Source organism: Oreochromis aureus, linkage group 8 (genome assembly GCF_013358895.1).
Source record: "Oreochromis aureus strain Israel breed Guangdong linkage group 8, ZZ_aureus, whole genome shotgun sequence".
Lineage (NCBI taxonomy): Eukaryota > Metazoa > Chordata > Actinopteri > Cichliformes > Cichlidae > Oreochromis > Oreochromis aureus.
This window is the reverse complement of record NC_052949.1, coordinates 15127254-15142964: the sequence shown is the minus strand read 5'-3', so window position 1 is coordinate 15142964 and position 15711 is coordinate 15127254.

The window sequence follows — 15711 nt, the reverse complement described above, 5'->3', positions numbered from 1 at the left end:
TGTTGATATCTAAGCTAAAGCCTGTAATGATGCACTTCTTGGCTGTTGTGCATCAGCCAGGGTTTGGGTTAAACAGTGGCAACAGTCAACTTTATGTACAAGTTAAAATTTGGTCATTTGGTGTTTGGCAATCTGCTGAAATAAAAATGATGAACATTGACCTATTCTGGTTTCCACGATAGCGGATCATGGATCGTATCATTTCTTTTCCCTAATGCTTGTCTTTTTCTATATATAAGGGACACCTGTAAAGCAGGATTATAAGATAGCACCTGGCAGACAGGCTGCTGTTGTCAGTCAGATTGCATCAGCGCCGGCACAAAGTGACACAAGTGGACAAGGACGCAGGCAACAGAGGACAGATTTCTCAGTGGACTGAAGAGGGGCATGCATTGCCAAGAATATGGCCCACCTGCTTTGGCACAGTGATGGAGTGCTTGACCTAGACAGAGAGCTAAAGATTTATTAGACATGTCACCAGAAAACAAAAAGGCATGAAATATCCTTTTCATGTTATGTATGAGATGGAAATGACAGCTGTGCATGACGATGCAGAAGGAAAGTGTGGGATTTTTAACAGAATTAACTAGCAACTCTGGCTTTGTGCAGCAGTGAAAGAAACTCAACCCATCAACACATCTAAACCTCACTAATTAACATACAATGTTTGTTGAAGTAAAAAAAAAAAAAAAAAAAAAAAATGGGTGTAAATGTGACATTTTAAGGAAGGTTAGAGGCCTGAATTATTTCTTTTCTGGAGTGAAGATCTCTTACTGGTGCCCACTGGTGAGTTTTAGGTACTTGTATATATATTTTGTTTATTCTGTGTCTAGATGGTTTCTTATTTTAGCTGTTTTGTCTTATTTTGAGGTGGGTATCAATGTTTATTAATCTTTAAAAAAAAAAACTAAAAATTACACTTTGCAAAATGTAAAATTAACCTTCATATGACCTCTCTTATACCACTGAAAACCAAAACTGCTACACAAACATCTGCAATATCTTATCACAGCTTCATCTTCCCAAACCATGATACTCATAAGGAGCTGTTAATGCCCATTTTCTTGAAGGCCGTCCCTTTTAAAGATTGTTCAAATGATTTGTAAACTAGTAATAACATCAGATGGAGTTTAATGGAGTTCATTTGTTGTTTATGATCCAGTCACAATCAAGGGAACAGGCATGTGGTAGCATTTTTTTTTTCTTGAGAAAAGCCATTATATGACCCAAAAATCAAAATTAGAACTGAACCATTGTATGTGTTAATTGTTTAGGGGTCTTTAATCAGAAAATTTGCTAACAGTGCATGTCAAAATAGGTGTTAGTTATTTTGACGTTTTCTTTCATAAAGACTAGCAGGTAATCATCTTTTAAAGAGGAATTGCACATACTGTGCTTTTAAATAAATAACAATGCTCCACATGAACTAAAGAAAAAAATAACATATTTTAAACCTGAACTGGAAAAATGAAGAACAGCAGCTATAGTGTACTGATCACCACTTCTGCTCAGGACATAAAATTTGGCGGACATGTGTGATGTGGGTCCTGAGAACTGCAGTGACCAATACTTTGTATTGCATAACCACTTAGTTAGCCCAACGTCATGTGATAGCATAATGGCCTGGGCCACAGAAGGGCTTCAAATCCAGCAGAAGGACTGATATTTCCTCCTTTGTGTTCAGAGTAGGAACAAGAAGGTCAATGCCACTACAAAATTATGCGGGTGCATGTTTCCGAGTAAACTGTCTGAAATCGACTTCATCATGACAGCATGAGGTCTCAATGTCCTTTAGTCTGGAACTGTGCACACAGACCAGTGCTGTGTAACTCAACTGGCATTTGCCAAAGAACACCAGAACCGGCAGGTCTCTTCGGACGAGAGCAGGTTCACAATGAGCACATGTGAGAGACGCGAGTCTGGAGACATCTTGGCAAATGTTATGCTGCCTGCAACATTATGCATTAGATGTTGTTTGTGATTCGGGTCGGCGTCGGAATCATGCATGACTGCAGCGCACTAAAGTGTATTGTAGAGCTGTGACAATCTTCCTCCCTGCTGTGCTGTGCTCCTCACACAAAGGGGCAGAAACCAGTCGTGCTCCTTGGTTGATGCCTTCCTTTGGCCCTGTCCAGCTCTCCTCATGTAACGGCACAGCTCCTGGTATCCCCTTCACTCTTCTGAAACTGGAACAGCAAACTTTCTTGCAACAGCACATAAGGATGGACAATCTTCCTAACTGGACAGATTGATATCCCTGAAGTTTAACTGAGTTTGTGTTGTAGTGTGATTATCTATTAATTTGTGCCGTAGTGCATTTTAAGACACATTTAACCCATTCACTCAGTGAGTGCCCGGGGAGCAGTGTGTAGGGATGGTATCTTGCTCAGGGGTACCTCAGGGTAGCCATTCAGTGGATTTGGACCCCCGACCTTCCAATCATGAGCCACCACTCTACCTACTGAGCCATCCCTGCCCCAATGCTTAAAATAACAAATATACTATGGTCATGAAATTTAAAATTAACTGATTTTGAGCAGGTATTGGCAAATTATTTTATGTTTCTTTACGGCAAAAAATGCTTTTTTTTTTAAAGAGAAGGAAACTCTCCTGAACTACCACAGCACTCTATACACTTTAACATACAGCATTACATTTAAAGATACCATTTAGAGCAATGAATGACAGTGCAGTTTAAAAGTTCAACTTTTAAGAAAGCAGTTGACTGAAGCCTTAACTCATAGCTGTCATTAAAACCTGCGATTAATACTATTGCTCCCAGGTTTACTGTTCTCCTGCTGTAAAGCTCCAAGGACTGGAAGATAGACTCGCTTCCCCAACCCTTCTACAACTTATAAACCCACTCCATGGTCTACTCAGTCCCAGTGTTCACCCTTGGTATAGATTAAAGTGGACACTGATAAAATAGTTCAATCATGGCAGTGTTGCCTGGTAGGGATCACATCTAATTACTCTAACTCTGACCTCTGCAGCACCATTGTTTGACCACCTCAGAACTACTCTGTGGATTTCACCTTTCCTATTAACCAACAGAGCGGCAGCAATTTCACTTTATTACTTCAGTTTTGATTTTTGTTTGTTTTTTGTTGTTGTTTTTGTTGTGCTCAAATGTCAGGGTGAGCCTGACTTTTTACAGTAAACACTCCTTGGTATCAGTTATTTTATGATGCTTCTCTTCAAATCTTTGTGCAGGGGCGAAGATAAGCACTAGTCATGCAGACTCTTGATTGAACACTTAAGTCAAAACCTTAAGCTCTACTAAGATACTGATAAAGAAAATGGAGCGGAGATAATATAGTGCAGATGGTTATGACCTTTGAGTGTCCAGGCTAGAGGACAGACCCATCACTATGTCTTATTCTTAGTATGATTTTGCTTAAATCATAATCGGGATTAGCTTTAGTATGTGATATTATTAACGCTTGAAACAGCCAGCATACTATAGGCTATACTAACTTTTTTTTTTTTTTTTTTTTACATTTTATTCAAATCTTATCACAACTGACCAGGATGTAAGATGACATCTTCAAATGTCTTGTTTTGTCAAAAGAAATTCAGTTTACAATGCCTGAAAACAAAATAAATTTAAATCCTCACTTTAGATAAGAAAATGGATGGTACTGCAAAAATAATAGTCATTGTTCAATTGCAAAAACTGTCACAAAATTGCTCAAAATTGCCATAGAATTAAGTCTTCATCAGCAACAAAAAATAAGACATTAGTCATGGCATAATGTAAGACTGATGTAATCTCTGCTTCACAGTGCAGCAAATCAACATGACATTATAGCTACATTCGTATTGTTTTTACCTTCGTTTGACACACCTGATCCAAATATGCAAATTTACTCCAACCTCACAGTAAGAAAAAGTCAACGTGAGGTCACTCAGCTCCTATGAAGTTCTCCATTTTCCAAAAAGCTCGATAAAAGGTTCACTTCAACATGGTTAAAGATTTGACTTATCATGTGATATATTGCTGTGCATATCGTATAACTAACAAAATGCAATAGTTGCTTAGTAGAGTGTGGTAGAGCACTACATTGGCTCTTTCCTTCTTTTATCTCTTTGATGTTGAGATTAAATCTATAGCCAGTAAGATAAGAGATGAATCTTTGATTAAACTATGATTTTATGTTGCTTATATTGAGAGAAAGATGTTTAAAGGATTCAGTATTAAATCTCTTAAATGATGAAATTGTCTCACTGTTTGAGCAACAGTAAGTGTAAAACTCTGGAAAGTCATGCTGCCTGACCAGGAGTTCAGCACCATGGAGAGCGCCATTTCCACAGAGGGCAGCCTGGGGTGAAAACTGGAGAGTATGATACCAGCTGTTCTCAATCAAAGTAATGAGTCTCCCACATCAGAGCTTGACCCTGACTAATTTTAAATTACTAAAAGTCCATCCATTTTCCCATGACCAACTCAGAATCTGTAGGCTGTCATCCTACTCGGACATTTTCTAAGGTAATGTATCTCCATTCGACTTGTTAACAAAAAAAAAAAGAAAAAAAAAGAGGCATGTATGAACCTTATTATTGCATAGTGGCTTTGCAGCTGTCCCTTGTTCCTGCAGGTTCTGTTAAAAAGAAAGATTTTAATGATATTCTCTAAAAGTTAATTCCTGACAATAATTATTATACATGTTTCAAAAGGGAGACATGTTGTACTTTGAATGCAGTGTTGCATATAGCAGCTACCTCCGAGACCTTGACTACGTCCTTCATGATAAGAGGTATACAGCCAGCTGGTGGCTCATCATTACAGACACATGATACCTCAAATGATTGTAGCTGAGTGGAGCGTGTGCTCTGAAGCTCTCTGGTACAAGGCGGCCAAGTCACAGCTGATATATCTATCACAGCAGACTTTGGGGAGCAGTTATAATAACATCCTTCTCAAAGCAAAGTGAGATACAGACATAGATACCACCCATATTGCTCTTTAGCAGAACAGAAAATAGGTTACAGTTTAGAAAATAAATTGACAAATTTACACCTAGAAAGCAATTTCTGTCAATTTCTGTATGTTTGGACTATAATACCATTCTTTTCAGAAGATAAAAAAAATTCACAGATATAAATGAGACCGTAATTTTATTGATTTAAGTTGAGCTATTGTTTGATTTAAATGTTATATAGCACTGTGTGGAAGCAGATCACTAGAAATACATCAATAAAGCTTAAGCTGACAATGAGTGCCACCTGAGTGTAGTAGCAACATCAATTAAAGCTTAAGGAGCCAGTGAGATGTACACCCAATGACTTGGCTGAAATGTTTTAAAGCCTGATAGATATGAGTTGTGTGTACAGAAAGATGAACGTGTTACTGTTTGCCAATAATACACATAAATAACTTGTATGTGCTGTGTGGAACACATTTATTGGCTTTCTTCATTAAAATCAACATACATTAACCTCTTGTTCTAAAGAGAAGTTTTCAGTCAACCCACAATTCAAAGTTGAGTCAAAACCTTTAGCTCTACTAAGATACTGATAAAGAACAAATAGTTGAGATAATATAGTGCAGATGGTTACAACCTTGTGTCCAGGCTGAGGACAGACCTATCCCTCTGTCTTATTCTTGGTATGATTTCATGGCTTAAATCATAATCAGGATTTGCTTTAGTATGTGATATTAACTCTTGAAATGGCCGGCAAACTCTAGGTTTTGGTTTAACTTGGTGACATGCTTTATTGTTTTACTCAAATCTTATCACAGCTGATCAGGGTCTAAGATGACATCTTCAAATGTCATGTTTTGTGTGATTCAAACAAACAACAGTTTTCAGAAAAAAATCATTAAACCCTCACATTAGATAAGATGGAACCAGACAATGGATGTTATTTAAAAAATAATCAACTCAATACTCAATTCTCAAAGCTGTCTCACACCTCAAACACATTACAGAGAAAGCATTCATCAACAACAACAACAACTTTTATAAAGGAATTAATCATCTTTTCATTTAAGACTGATGTAGCACATAGCTCACCCTAATGCAATTTTGCCAGACAACTAAACAATTAGCTCAGCCACTAAAAGAAATTAATAACTGATACATGCAAAGCCAATATAAAAGTATAAAGTCCAATATCAAATTAAAAAAAGACAACTACAAACAAGACTTGGATACATGGCAACTGTTCCAAGCAGAGCCTAGTCAATACATCAGCCAATACATTTTGTATTATTTACATATTTTATATTGGTATCAGTATATTGACATCTGTATTTATAACAACCAAATGAAAATTAAAAAGAGAAATGGCCTTCAACTTTGTTTCAAGCGTTGCTATTGCATATATTATTGTGTAATCCACAACTTGCTTCATAACATGTTAGTAATGCCTCAGATCTGTGTCTGAAAGGGGGGAAAGAAAAAAAAAAGGCTGATATATGTAGGATTTTAAAATCACCAAATTGGTATCCGTTTTGACAATCCTATATCAATCAGACTGTAGTTCATAACCTCTCATTTATATACACATAAACAACAAAGTTTTACTTATGCATGGTCCGAAAATTTGCCACAGTCCCAAATGAGAAAGTTTTAACAAATGTATCCAATATTTTGTCCCGAAGCAACATAAGAGTGTCTTTGGCAGTGAAAAAAATACCTGCAAATCCTGCACAGCCAGCGGCAGGCCGTTTTCTGTTTGTAAACTAGCAAATTAGCGGCTAACAACTACTAACACATAACAGTTTAATTAGCCCCTCTTGCTGCAGGTGTGTTAGTCATGTGACATTCTTGCATAACTAAAAGTCAGTCAACATGACCAACAGACTGGGAAAAATGCCCACCTAAGTGCAGAAGAAGATGAAGTATTTCTGACAAACATATCTTCCAGCTGGCAAACAAAGTTGGCAAGCTAACACTGCCCACTTCCTTGTGCCAAAATGGCTGATGCTAAAGAGAACTTGGAAAGGTCCTGTGGATAGTTACGAGGAGCTAAGCTTCACCACAAACTGGGCCATTAGTTGTATCATTAAGAAAATGTTAACTGAACAGCTAACTACATGACAAAAATGTAAAAAAAAAAAAAAAAAAAAAAAATCAACTCTGTAACTCAACAAATTTCTTGTTTGTTTATATGGATTCGGTCACCACTGCTGCCTACATAAAAGTTAACTTGTGTGATAAGGCCTTCTTTGAACAAAAGGAAAGAGGGAATTAAGAGAAGTGTAAATCTTTGATTGAATGATGAATTGTATGACATAATAACGACTTTATGTCATTAGTAGGCTAAGTATAATGCAGTCAACCTCATAAGTGAGAATGGACAGCAAATTATTATTTACACTGTACCAGGGCAAATGCCTGAAGACCTCTATTATGCTTCATTAACTCGCCAAATTGTTGCATTAAATAATAGCATCCCTCTGTGCTATGGAGAAGCTTTGAATAAGTTTTATCTTGCATATTTAATAAAAATGTTAAAATATGTGCGTCTCAGCAGTGTAAATGATATACAGCCTAGGGCTTTCCTGGTGATTTCTATTACTTTAATACTCATTACCCTCCTTTATCCATTATATTTAAAGCACACTTACATTAATATCTCCTGAAGTTTAAGCCTTGTCACAGTTTGATTTACACTGGCACTGATATCCAAAAGGGGGAGGGGAAAAAAAGAAAAACAGGATTATACTGGATATTTTTTGGCAGATTTGAATCCTGACACACCCCCATGAATTAGATTGCTGAAAGTGACAGATTAATTACCATCTCTTGTTAAGACCGGAGATGAACCGAGAAAAACAAATAAAAATATATACTTTTCAATCATATGTGGATCAGGAAACTCACAAGTCTTAATTTCTGCAGTTACCAACATTCGGCCCTGGGGAAGTCGGGGGAGTCATGTGTCTTCATTAAACCTTTACAATTAAAAGTTAATCTATAAAATAAGATAATTCATATTTATTGCAAAACTAGCAGAGGATAGCTTTAACCGTGATGACTTATTAAACTATAACGGAGTCGGTAAGCACACAGCTAATACTATTTAACAGCAACAAAACAGGTTAAATTCTAACCAATGTGAGAGAATATATAAGTCACACGTACATGTGACAGAGATGAAATGAGAGCAGCAGGCATAAACTCAAAGAGACAGGGTTTCAGTCATTTCGGTATCAAAATAAACAGACGACGGATTTCAGAACGAGGTGTGAAATTTGAGATTTTTTAATCTCTAAACTAAATTTTTTCTTCTCATAAATACAAAAGCTGGGATGTGCCATGCGTTAGTAAGTGAATGACAAAAATGCAAAGCAGTTCACAGCTACACAATAAAACTCCTGTTCAACAAGTAGTATTAAAATAAAGGCATCTGGCAGCACAAAATCTTGTAAGCCTGTTTTGACAGTGGCTTGCGAGACTGGGTTCCTAAAAAGCTCTGGATGAAAACCAAACGAGCTGTGTCTTGGCCACGAGGATTCCCACTCCTTGTAAAAGAGTCAGTACAACATCCTGGAAGCTGATACAGAAAGTCTTAATGCAGTGACTATATATATTTTATAATTCACTAAACTTAGGCCAAAAAGCTAATGCAATATAATAGAGGCATAACTTCAACTTCATAATAACAGATTTAGTGGTTCAAAAATACAATTTGATATTAGTAAAAGTCAGACAACATGGCCATCAGGGTTGGACCAGAATGGATGCCAGTTTGCCAACACTGACTGAGGTTCAGCACAGCAGTCACTCTGAATATTTTCAGCACATTCCTCTCTGGTACTTAGCAGTGACCTCTGTTCACTTAACTGTCATTTTGAAAAATAACAGCCAGTCACACGCTGTACATCTGCCAGACTGTTTGGTCAAAAGCCCTCTGATTTTAGTGCCTTTCTGGATCTTTTTCAGACACTTAGCCAAATAGCTGGCAGTGGTAATCACATGCGGGTATTAGCACTTTCAGCAGGTCATGGAATCTGGAAATAGCTTGTTTGGCCTGTGAAAGCACAAGGACCTGCTCAGTAAGTGTGTGCCGTTTGTGTGTATATGTATATATAATCCCAAAAGGTATTCACTCACCCATCCAAATCATTGATTTTCAGGTGTTATACACCTTTGGTTACAATGTATAAAAATCACGCACTTCTACAAACATCTGTGGAAGAATGAGTCTCAGGAGTTCAGTAGTGAAATTTCTCTCTACCAAATATTCCACAGTCAACTGTAGTGGTATTATAACAAAAGTGGAAGCGATTGGGAATGAGAGCAACTCAGCCACAAAGTGGTAGGTCACACGAAATCAGAGTGGGGTCAGCTGATGCTGAGGTGTATAGTAAATGGACTAATTCTTATAAAGCACTTTCCTACTCTACCTGGGCACTCAAAGCACATACAACATGCCTCATTCACCCATTCACACCCAATCATTCAAGCAGTTTTTTCTTTGCTTAAGTGCTTTCTATCTAAAACTCACACACATTCCCATTCCACTGGATGCATCAGAAAGCAACTTGAGGTTCAGAATCTTCAGAACCTTACATGCAGAGGTGTAAAGCACCAACGGACTCTAAAGCAATGGAGACGTGCTCTCTGGAGTGACGAATCACACTCCTCCGTCTGGCAATAGTCCAACGTGGAAGAACTCAGATCAAGGAGAATAAGTATGGAGAGGAGACCAGAATCAGCTGCCATAAGAAGATCATTTGTTATTTTTATAAGAGCAGTTTCGGTGCTATGCAGAGGAGGGAAACCAGACTGGAACTGTTCGTAAAGGTTATTATCAAATAGGTGTAGATGGACTTGTGAAGCAACAATTTTTTCAAGAATTTTTGAAAGGAATGGTAGGGTGTAGCACTGTGAGGAAAAAGACACCTTTTGGGGAATTATGGGGATGGTGCAGCATTTCCAGCTTTTCAGCTCTAGAAATGATATCAGTGATGACGTTACTTTGGTTGATAGTAAGTAAGTAAAATTTATTCATATAGCAGTTTTCACAGATAACAATCAAAAAGTGCTTCACAATACAGAGATTGAAAATTAAAAAGAATGAAAATACAACAAATAACAATGTAAAACAATAAAATACAACATAAAAACAACAAATTAGTTGAAAGGTTGTCTATATAAAAATATCTTCAGCTGCTTTTTAAAGGATCAGTGGCATCAGTACAGCATAAAAACAGAGGGAGAGAATTCCACAACCGTGGTGCCACTGCCCGAAAGGCCCAAATACCACGAGTTTTAAATCGAGTGCGTGGGGCCACCAGGGGACTCTGACCTGATGAATCACATGGTCGGGAGCAATAATTAAAGTTTCTGTTTTATCAGAGTTTAGCTGGAGGAAGTTGTTGTTTAACCATTGCTTGATTTCTGTCAGGCAAATACTTAAACTAGACAATTTATAAAACTTAGAGACTTTAAAAGGACAGTATAACTGAATGTCATCAGCATAGAGATGATAGGAGATATTATTGTAGCACCTAATAATTTGGCCGAGGGGGAATATATAGAGTAAAAAGAGAATTGGAACCAAGACAGATCCCTGAGGTACCCCACAAGGCAAAACTGTTGAACTGGACATCACTTGATTCACACAAACAGAAATAGATCTTTCAGATAAATATGACATGAACCATTTTAAAACAACACCAGTGAACCCAAACAAGTTCTTGAGCCTGTTTATCATGATACTGTGATCTACAGTATCAAAGGCAGAGGTGAGGTCCAACAGAACCAGAACTGTGTACTCTCCAGACTCTGCTGCCATCAAGATGTCATAGACACTTTAAGTAAAGGCATTTCTGTAGAGTGCGATTTGCAAAATCCAGACTGATAAAAATGGATCTTTCCCACTAACTGTCATAAAGGTGGAGCTGCTGTTTAAACTCCATAGAAAAGATACAAACGGGATTCACACAGATGACAGCTGCATCCATATGGGATTTCCAATCTGTGACGTCCTGTACTCTCATTTTTATTATTTCACCCATTTCACAATCCAGACAACAACAGAGAACATCTGGGGGAACTGTGCCTCTACAGTTTTTGGGATCTTCCTCACATCGTTTCCTGTGATTTCCTTGTTGCTGCGTCTGTCTCTTTCTTTACCAGTGTCAGTGCTCACTGATGAGTTCCAGCCTCAGGGTTCAATCGTCCTCTATGCCCGAGATTCATCCATTCATCAGCTTCCTGCAGGAGTTAAATTTCGACTCTCCTCATCACGCTGTGACAGATTTTCCATTAACATGTTACTAACACAACTGCCTTTACTATGAAGCAGGATTTCATCTTAACCCTGGGTTAACCCTGCACTTTCTGTGTTTCAAAGGTATATCACTTCTTACCAGCACATGTCATAACCTATACTGTAAAACCAGCCCACGCTTGGGCAGGTGATGTTTGAGGTAAGACACCAACAGCTATGAAGGTTCTTTTAATGCACCAGTAAAGTATTAAAGTGCTGTATAAGAACCAGTCCATTTACTGGTTGTTATTTTATCTATTAAACCAGATTTAACTACTGAGTTTTTGGACAAGCAGCACAGTGGTGCAGTAATTAACACTGTAGCCTTACATCAAGAGTTCGATTCCACCACCTGGCTGGGGCATTTCTGTGTGGAGTCTGCTCCCCACCCCTGCGACCCTGACAAGGATAAGCAAAAGAGAAGGGATGGATGACTGTAAACTTTATTTAAGCACAACCAAAAACAGAGTTGTAGAAGCTGTCACTCCAAATGTCTTATGATAACAAAAAAAATCTTTTCAGTACACAGCCTAAATTTCTTCCCATCTTGTTCTGAATTCCATCCTTTGTCTGCTGGTTTGAATACAATAAACCACAAAAAAAGGGATATAGTCATTTTATCTGTATCATGCAGCTTCGGTGTGTCATGTAATGGCATTGAATAGACATAGTTATCCCTCTCCTGTATTAGTAGGATTGTACTGTGAGGAATGCTTAAGTAATATGATAACAGACATGTGGTCTTACATTTTTAAATATAAATAGCAGGACTGATAGATACTGAATTTACTAAATAGCTGGTTGAACATGAAAATTATGTCCATCATTGCAAATGATCAAAAGAGTCACTAGAATAACATTCACCTAGTCACTTAAAAGACGTTCTTAAACGTCCTTTAAGTGGCAGAACAAATAAACAAACTGTTAATCACTTACCTGAGATGAAATCTGCTCAGCTACTTTGAAAATAGCTTCTAACTGGTTCCTCCTTTAACAGGATGGCTTCTCGGGGGTAAGGCCATCATGCAGTCCAGCATCCTTTATGGTTCTGCTTTGATTCAACAGGAACTGGTAGGGAAGCCTTTCAGTGCCCACCGCCTTCTCTGAAAGACACAGGCATAAACACACAAACATTTATTAACATGTTCCACAGTCTTCCAGTTTGATCATTTTGATTTTCTCATCTTGTGGACAACAACGTACATGGATGCAGATATATTGTTAACTTTTGTAAGGTTTATTTATTGAACATATCCAGCTCCAGCCCCACTGCAATCCTGACAAGGATAAGCACTTAAGAAAATATGTGAAAAAAATGGAAAACTAACTGAATTTATGCAAACACACTGGACCAATCATGTTTCACCGAATTAGAGACTTTAACAGTCTCGTCTATGTAAGAATGTCTCATGCTGATACACCTGCAAACTTGACAAAATCCAAACCTGAGCTCTTTCAGATGCTTTTTGAAATTTTGAGCTCTCTGACCTCAGTGTAAGGTGGCTGTGCCCTCACTGCTGCTGCTTCTTGGAAGTACTCCTGCTTCTTGTCTTCCCCCAGTGTGACCACCTACCTTTAATATCACTTAAAAAGATTAGGATAACAGTACTGTGAATGCTTAATCAGCATCCACACTAACAATATGCCCTAAAAATGGGATGTTACTCAAGTTCATTTGCACGTGAAAGCAGAGAGCAAATACTTTTGGCAATTTAATGTAGATGCTGCTTCGGATATGTGCTCCTCAGCACTGGCACAGCAGCTCTAAAGTGCTGGGAAGCTTGTGCTCACTCTGTAGTGGAGATCAATATGTCATCCAATTCCCACTTTGGGTTTCTGTCACACAATCTGAAATGGAACAAGGGCATTACTACTTTAAGTAATTGATATGGAGCAAAAATAGCATGTTTCTCATGTGGAACGTCTTCGGATATCCACTAGCCTTTGCTCATGTACATGAATCAGGAATCTCTTTTGCACCTTCTCATTCCACTGGACACATTGTAAAGTTTGCTAAATACGTTCATGTTTTTAATAACTGTACACTCAGTACATGGCATAAACCTCACAATACTTAAACTGGCAGAAGAAGACAACATGAATAAACATGAATAAAAAGAAGCATATTCCAATAAACATAATGCACATGGACTATCCCAACAGAGTGAGCATACAGTAATTAAACTAATGTCTGCTTTAACATTAATTGAGTTTGTTATAGTCATCAGTGTTCATTGGAAATATATAAGCCTGCATTAAAAATATGATTGTCATTGGCTTAAAGCCTAGTTCTGAAGATTTTATATCCATTTACATAAAATTAGAGTCAGAGCTTCATTTATCTATTCTAAAATGTGATTACTTGGAAATCTTTCACTTTTAGCAAAGGGGCCTTGGGGAGACATACAGCACTTCTCATGTACAACTGGCAGCCACAAGTAGCACAGTGACAGTGGCACCACCTGTCACCTCCAGAGCTTTACACCTCGCTTTAATGAGCTGGAAGGGAACGTGACACATGTAGATTCACTTTTGGCAGAAAAAAAGAGTTCAGGTCAAAAAGACCTCCACTCAAAGTGCATTCTTGGCACTTCAAAGAGCTAAAGGCATTTTACAGAACATGCAGAAATGCACCACTAATGATATTACTGCTCCAAAAGTGAGCTTGTGTAATATTTGTGAAAATATTTGTAATATTTGAAAAGTGCTCTTTTATAGCAGCACTAAATGGGTTAGTCTTCTTCTTGCTGTTCAGAGCATTAAAAAATATCAACACGGTGAACGCTTCTTCGAGGGGCTCGTGGCTTTTTTCCAGGAGCGCCAGCAGCTAATAAGTACACTGCTGAGTATAAGTGAGGATTATCCAGAGCAGCACTTTGGCAGGCTGCATCTCTTTTCTTTGCATCCTTTTTCAAATGCACGTCATTGACATTGAGGAGGCACACTGAGAGGTGTTAGCACATTGAAGGACAAACCTCCTAATATCAGGCTGAACTTTAAAGGAAACCATCCACTGTGTTCTTTATCTTCATGTTTACCCCGAGGTACACCTTGTAGGCACTTTTTCATGTTACTGGTAATTTCCTTTATTTTGGAGCGGCACCTCGATTCATAGCACAAAAGTGCTATTTTTGAGTGAGTATTGTTTTTCTGTTTAAGTGATTTGCTTTGCATTTGGTTGATCTCACAGCATGCTCTCTGAATAATTAAACAGAAAACGAGAGTTATTTGCATTTAGATGTTTTTTGTCTGCTTTGTCATTTTTTCTGAAAATATATGTGAGGAAAAAATGTTAATGAGAGCGAATAATTAACAAAAAAAAACATGTTTTAACTACATATTTGTCTTTTAAGGCCTTAAAACCATTACCGGGTATTTAAATACAACCTCAGATGAACAACACATGACATTTTACAGTGTGTCAATATTTATTTACAGTAACAGAAAATCCTGTTGAAGATTGGCTGGTGTGCTCCGGACTGTTCTGTTGCAGGAGTCAAATTCAGCTTTAGCTGTCAAAAAAGATGACTTCACATCCAGAGGAATTCGTAATCAACTCAAAGACGGCAAGGTACCCAGGTCCTGTGGCTGCAAAACAAGCCCAAATCATCACCCCTCTGCCACCGTGCTTGACAGTTGTCCTCAGGTGTTTGGTTTTTGTTGAACGTCTCACTGTCTTGTTTGTCTAAAGCAGGGGTGGGGGAACTCCAGGCCTCAAGGGTCGGTGTCCTGCAGGTTTTAGAGCTGTACTTGATCCAACACAGCTGATTTAAATGGCTAAATTATCTCCTCAACATGTATTAAAGTTACCAGAGGCCTGGTAATGAACTAATTATTTGATTCAGGTGTGTTGACCCAGGGTGAGATCTAAAACCTGCATTACACTGGCCCTTGAAGCCTTGAGAAATAAATGTTGAACTTAAGACATTAAAGTTAAACAGCCTGACCTCTGGGGAGAATTTGCTGGCATAGTCGACTTCCAGGAAGATTGTCAACTGCATTGAATGTTTTTCTGTTCTTAATGTAGATTGATGGACTTCAAATTGTTTGGAAATGGCCTTCTGATCCTTTCCAGATTGATGAACAGTTCACTGCTGATGACTTTCTTCCTTGGCATTGTATTACTACAGACACACCTGCAAAGTGCCAAAGTGTGTGCTTTGATCGAGGTGTTCACACTTGTTGATGATCAGTTAATTAACGTGCATTTGATTAGCAGCACCTGGCTCCTATTTACCCTCTTAATTCACACAGAAGAAACCAGTGTGTACTTAGTTTGTCCACACCCTGCTTCTGGAGTGCTTAGACTTATTTTTTGTGAAATAAATAATGACACACTCTAATGTGTCACGTTGTTGTACATCTGTGTCATATTTACCGAATTTTATGACCTGCCAAGGACCAGATGATATGTAAAAGCTAAGAATTTTAAAAAAGGTTTAAAAAAAGTTAAAAGACTTTACCACACAAAAGATTTCAAGG